Source organism: Octopus sinensis, linkage group LG8, assembly GCF_006345805.1.
Source record: "Octopus sinensis linkage group LG8, ASM634580v1, whole genome shotgun sequence".
Classification (NCBI taxonomy): Eukaryota; Metazoa; Mollusca; class Cephalopoda; order Octopoda; family Octopodidae; genus Octopus; species Octopus sinensis.
Genome location: NC_043004.1, coordinates 22,239,478 through 22,245,477, shown reverse-complemented (window position 1 = coordinate 22,245,477; position 6,000 = coordinate 22,239,478).

Genomic DNA, 6,000 nt, shown 5'->3' with positions numbered 1-6,000 from the left:
CACAAGGATACGCGCACACAGATAAATACATACATACGTACGTGTGTGCACATTCATACGTATGTATGTATGCATGTACGTATATATGTATGCATGCATGTATGCATGTACGTATATATGTATGCATGTACGTATATATGTATGCATGTACTATATATGTATGTACGTATGTACGTATGTATGTAAGTATGTATGTACGTACGTATAAAACGGGAGTCCTTCAGCTTTCAGTTTCGTACCAAATTCACCCAGAAGGCTTGGGTTTACCAGGAACTATAGTCGGTGACAATCACCCACTGTAAGATACAGTGTGACGGAAACAGGAGCCAGGTTAATGGAAGCGAAATTCAAACCACACAATGCTGGATTTATGACAAGGTATAGGTATATATTGATTGAATAGTTCTAAGAAATATAACTGAATGCGAAAACATGCAAGAAAATAAAACGGATTTTCATTATTTTGAGAGATCAGTAATAGGCTTGGCTCTGATCCCACTCCTATGACAGTCTCGCTGAAAAACCAAACTTTCAAATGTTATATTTCCTCTATAGGCATTATGATCGACAAAACTTTTCTTGAGACTTAGCAGAACATTGCCACTAATGTAATCCGTTTAAATACAAGCTAAATTCATAAATATAGAATCACATGATTCCTGTTTACGTTCTTGACAAAATATCTTAATGATATTATGTGTTACAAAGTACATTTATAGATTTTAGTGGACACTGGAAAGTAGACAAATGCATTCACCTAAATTTTATATCCGATATCTTCAGTGCTTGCGAACTTGTGCATGTAGTAATTGATTAGCTTTGAGATGTATGACGGAACGATTTGTAACTTTACAGAATACCATAAAGTTAGGGGAAAAATAAGCAAGTTAAAATGATACGATATTTTCCTTTTAAGTTGTGAAACACATGATTGACTTAATTTGGAAATATACAGTCTCATAAATTTATTTCTTGATGTAAGTAATAAATTGTTCCTTAGCAGATATAATTTTTATATAGGAGTGTATGCCTAGTAAGAAGCTTGCTTCCCAATGACGTGGTCCCGGGTTCAGTCGCACTACGTGGTAGAATTGGGCCAGTGTCTTCAACAATAGACTCGAGCTGACCAAAGCCTTGTGAATGGATGTGGTAGCCGGAAACTGAAAGAAACCTGTTTGATATATATATATATATATATATTTGTGTGTTTGTGTTCCCGAGCGTTATACTGCTACATCTGTTTGTTGTCTACACCACTTGTCTTCGTCTTTTTTGTAAATTCTCCCTATATATATATATACTAGCTCTGAATTTAGGATGTAGAGAAATCTTCATAATCGCAGTATTAGTTTCGAACACTGAACATCCAGTAAGATAAAAAAATTATTTCAATTCAAAGCACAATAGTTGTATGAATTTTTGATTCATTGGTTATTAACGTAAATAATATATTATTTTATTAGATATATAATATATCTAATGCAAACGCATTAACGTTTATACATATGTATATCCGAAAGGCTTAAATAATTAAAAATTGGATTTTAATAGAATATTAATATAATTTTACCTCCAAATAAATCGATTAACATTTTATGTAGATCATTAAGTATTTTTGCTGGATACATTTATACGTTGATAAGCTTCAGGATTCAAACGAATTTTGATAATATTCCGTTTTATCTTCCTTGTTACTGTTTCGATGTTTTACATGTTGTATTTAGAATTGAACTTTATACCGATATTAGCTAAAAGCTTATGTTTTATTTTATTGAATACAAATGTATGTAAGAATGATAGATGCAAATATGTTTATTTCTTTCTTTTCAACATTGTTTTCCTTTTCAACGATTTCACATTATTTATTTTTAATAATGATATTACAATAACTGGATTATATGAAACTTTTAACTTATTCACTCTGTTCTGGTTTCTCTAATTACTTCCTTAGATATACAACACATCTTATGCATATACATATACACACATACATACATGCATACATACAAACATACATATACATATTGAATGGGTTGGGATAATAGATCCAAGCAGGTGCCATTGAAGCACTTTAGTATGATATGGAATAACTTGGGATTATTTAAGATAAACAATCGGGGATTATTTCCCCTTATTGTTAAATCCAAGGGAAAAGAGAAATCAGGAAATAATATTCTGCTTGTCTTTCTGCCTCACTCTATTCAAGAAAGTTAAATACGATATCAGCTCTTCCTAAAAATATCTACATACGTTTTCTAATAGAGACATACACGCATATTCATTATAGCTTAAAATATCCCGCAGGTTCGTTTTTATTATTATTCCTGTTCATCTGAGCTATTATTGTGTGCTAACGTTATTATCGCTTCAGGTGAGTTGTTTCTAAATCATTCCAAATCCTTTAACTCTCTCTCTCTCTTTGTTTCTATCGTTCCTTCTTTACAGGAGCACATATGCATATTTACACACACACACACACACACACACACACACACACACACACACACACATATATATATATATATATAAATCTCTTTGTCCACGAGCAATCTGGAACTGTTTGAAGCTGATGAAGAGAATTTTCTTGCTCGTTTCATTACTTTGGACGAAAGTTGGGTTCATCACAACCTTGAACCAAAGATCAATCAAAGCAGTGGAAGCACCCATCTTCTCCTACATCAAAAGAAGACCAGGTCATTCCTTCAGCAGGCACGGTCATGGCGTCAGTTTTTGGGGGATTCTCAAGTTGTCTTATTGAACGATTACCTTGAAATGGTTACACCGTGACAGCGCTGTATTATTCTCAGCTACTGAAATGCCCCCGAGAAGCAATCAAAGAACAAAAAAAAAAGGAATGCTCACCAGAGGAATCCTTTTTCATCACGACAATGCTCCAGCCCACACCTCAGTGGTTGCCATGGCAACAATTCGTGGTTGTGGATATGAACTTGCTCCCCATCCACCTTATTCGCCAGACTTAACCCCCTCTGACTTACATCTATTCCCAAAAATGAAAAAAAGCCCTGGCTGGCCGCCATTTTGCCACTGACAATGACGTCATAGACGCTGTAGGAAGTTTCCTGTAGTCTCAAACAAAAGAGTTTCTCTACGCCGGGATAATAGCGCTTCAGCACCGATGGAGAAAGTGTTCAGCCATCGAGGGGCGGATTATATTAAAAAATAAATCATCAGAAGTCTTGTACTATGTTTTGTTACTTTGAGGCTCAAGACTTTTCATACACTCCTCGTAAATACGATCTTGCACCCTTACGTGCCACGTAATGTATAGATATATATTACGTATATGTGAATATGTTAATGATATATGAAATATTATGTGTTAAGGAATTGAATACTAACTTAGAGTCAAATGTAAATGTTTTTTATATCAGGGAAAAGTTACTTATAAGTTTTGCTCTATATCCAGCTCCTTCAAATTGCAGCTTAAAAGGTTAAAATCATAGGATGTGGGTGGAGAAATTAACTTATGATATATAAACGATGATGTTATAAGACCGGTGGGGCGATAGAAAAAAGATATATTAGTGTGTGTATGAGAGAGAGAGAGAGAGAGAGAGAGGGGGGAGAGAGTGAGTCTATGCATGCTTGTGCGTGCGTGAGAGTGTGTGCATGAGAGATAGTATGTGTGTGTGTGTGTGTGTGTGTGTGTGTGTGTGTGTGTTAGATAGAAAAAAGGAGAAAGGAGCTCATGTTCCATTGGGAAAAGAAATGTCAGCGGGTATGCGGCGAAATTCTTATATATATATATATATGTATATATATATATACACACAGACATAATATATATATATATATGTATACATTTATATATATACATATACATACATATATTTATCCATACAAATATGTATATACATATATATATACATACATATATTTATACATACAAATATATATATATATATATATATATATACATATATACATATATATATACATATATATATATATATATACACATGTATATAAATATATCTACAAATAGGCATACATGCGCGCACGCACACACACACACACATATATAGGTAGCATACTACTTCCGATATTAATAGCATCAATGACTCAATGATAGGAAAGCTAGGCAGCCGGAACAAAATGTTATAGAAAAGTTCGTTGAACTAAATGATAAAATGGAAACTTTCAATTTCCTCCAACTAACCGTATGAATAAATGTCAGTCTAATGTCTGACAGCAATTTGAACTCCTGACCTTCTGTTCATTTTTCTGAATAGGATGGCTTTAAAAGTACGTCGTCTGACTTGTACATTAACTTATTATTGCTCAAGTGGTCATTATGGACGTAAAATAGTCATAAAGCGGTTTTCTTGCTTATTATACATTAATATATTTGTTCCTTCAATTATAACACTCTCCATCATCAGCGTAATATACTTAATGATAGCAATTAGAGACACATATAAGAACATATTCACGCGCACATACACAGACATACATTTATTGCGTATCGAATAACGACTTGGATTGATAGACTGCATAATATTCTGTTCCTTTATTACATTTTAGTGTAGTTTTTTTTTTAAATTTGGCATTACTGTAGTTTTCATTTTTCCTTATTATTCGTGTGTGGAGGTGCTTGGGTGTGTGTAGAGGGAAACTTCTTATAATCAACCAGTTATTTGAGGGACGTGGTCATGCTGGAACACAGCCATTTTTAAATCTCTAATATAACATTCTTTAATACTAGCGAGTTGGTAGAATCGTTAGCACGCCGGTGAAAATGCTTCACAGTCTTTCTTCCGGCTTCACTGGTGCACATCATTTGCTACACATCATTTGTTATATATATATGTTTCTCTCTTAGACTTCCTAGCTGTGGAATATATTTGGCTACACAGGTTGCTTGTGTCATTACTTGAATAGGATGAAATCATTTAGCTAAACAAATTTAGACATGCACTTAAAATTTTTTTCTTGAAAAGTATTTATTGCAAGGAAGAGTTAATAAAATATAATTCTTTTGTTGATGTAATAAATGGTAATAACGATGCCAGAGATTAGCAATTATTCTGCATAAGCGCATTAAAAAAACTTAACGAATAATAACTTAAATTTACATACACACACATCCATCTATATATGTATCAACATATCTATATGTATATCTAACTATATATATATCTCTCTCTCTCTCTCACTCTCTCTCTCTATATACATATATATATATATATATATATATATATATATATATATACATAATTACATATATATATAGATATATATATATATATATATATATACATAATTACATATATATAGATATATATATATATATATATATACATAATTACATATATATATAGATGTATATATATATATATATATATATATTATATATATATATATATATATATAAATTTAATTGTTGGAACGAGAAAAATAATAGACTATAAATGAAACGTAATAATATATAAAAAGATGGAGTTATTTGAAATAAGGTAAGAAAATATCTTACCCAAATATTATCGATATAATCTCACGAGAAACCGTTATTTATAAAAACTACTTAAGAATATATTATTACTTATGTGACATCAATTATGGGCCATAGATTTAATTACATAGAGAAGACTAATTTCAAAAAGTGTAAATAAAAAGAATCCTTGTACTAATTGAGGACTTTTGTATAAACCATAAAACAATTCTTTTATTGATGTTCACATTGATTAGTACACCCGCACATACACGCACACACACACATGCTACTTTCTTTTATTCATTTACTGGTTTTAGCCAGAGGCTGAGGCCATTCTAGAACACCGCTTTCAGTGTTTTGAAGTCTCCCTTCGGTAGTGTTTTTGGTGAAGATGCGAGTTGGACAAAAGTGCTCTTCTTTGTGCCTTCTACCGCGATGTGGGCTCATCTGGGATTTTCAGAGAGAAAATTGTCCTAGTGCTTTTTGAATGTTTTCACATCTACACCTTGCAGATCTCGTAGTTTCCTTGGTAGGATTTTAAATAA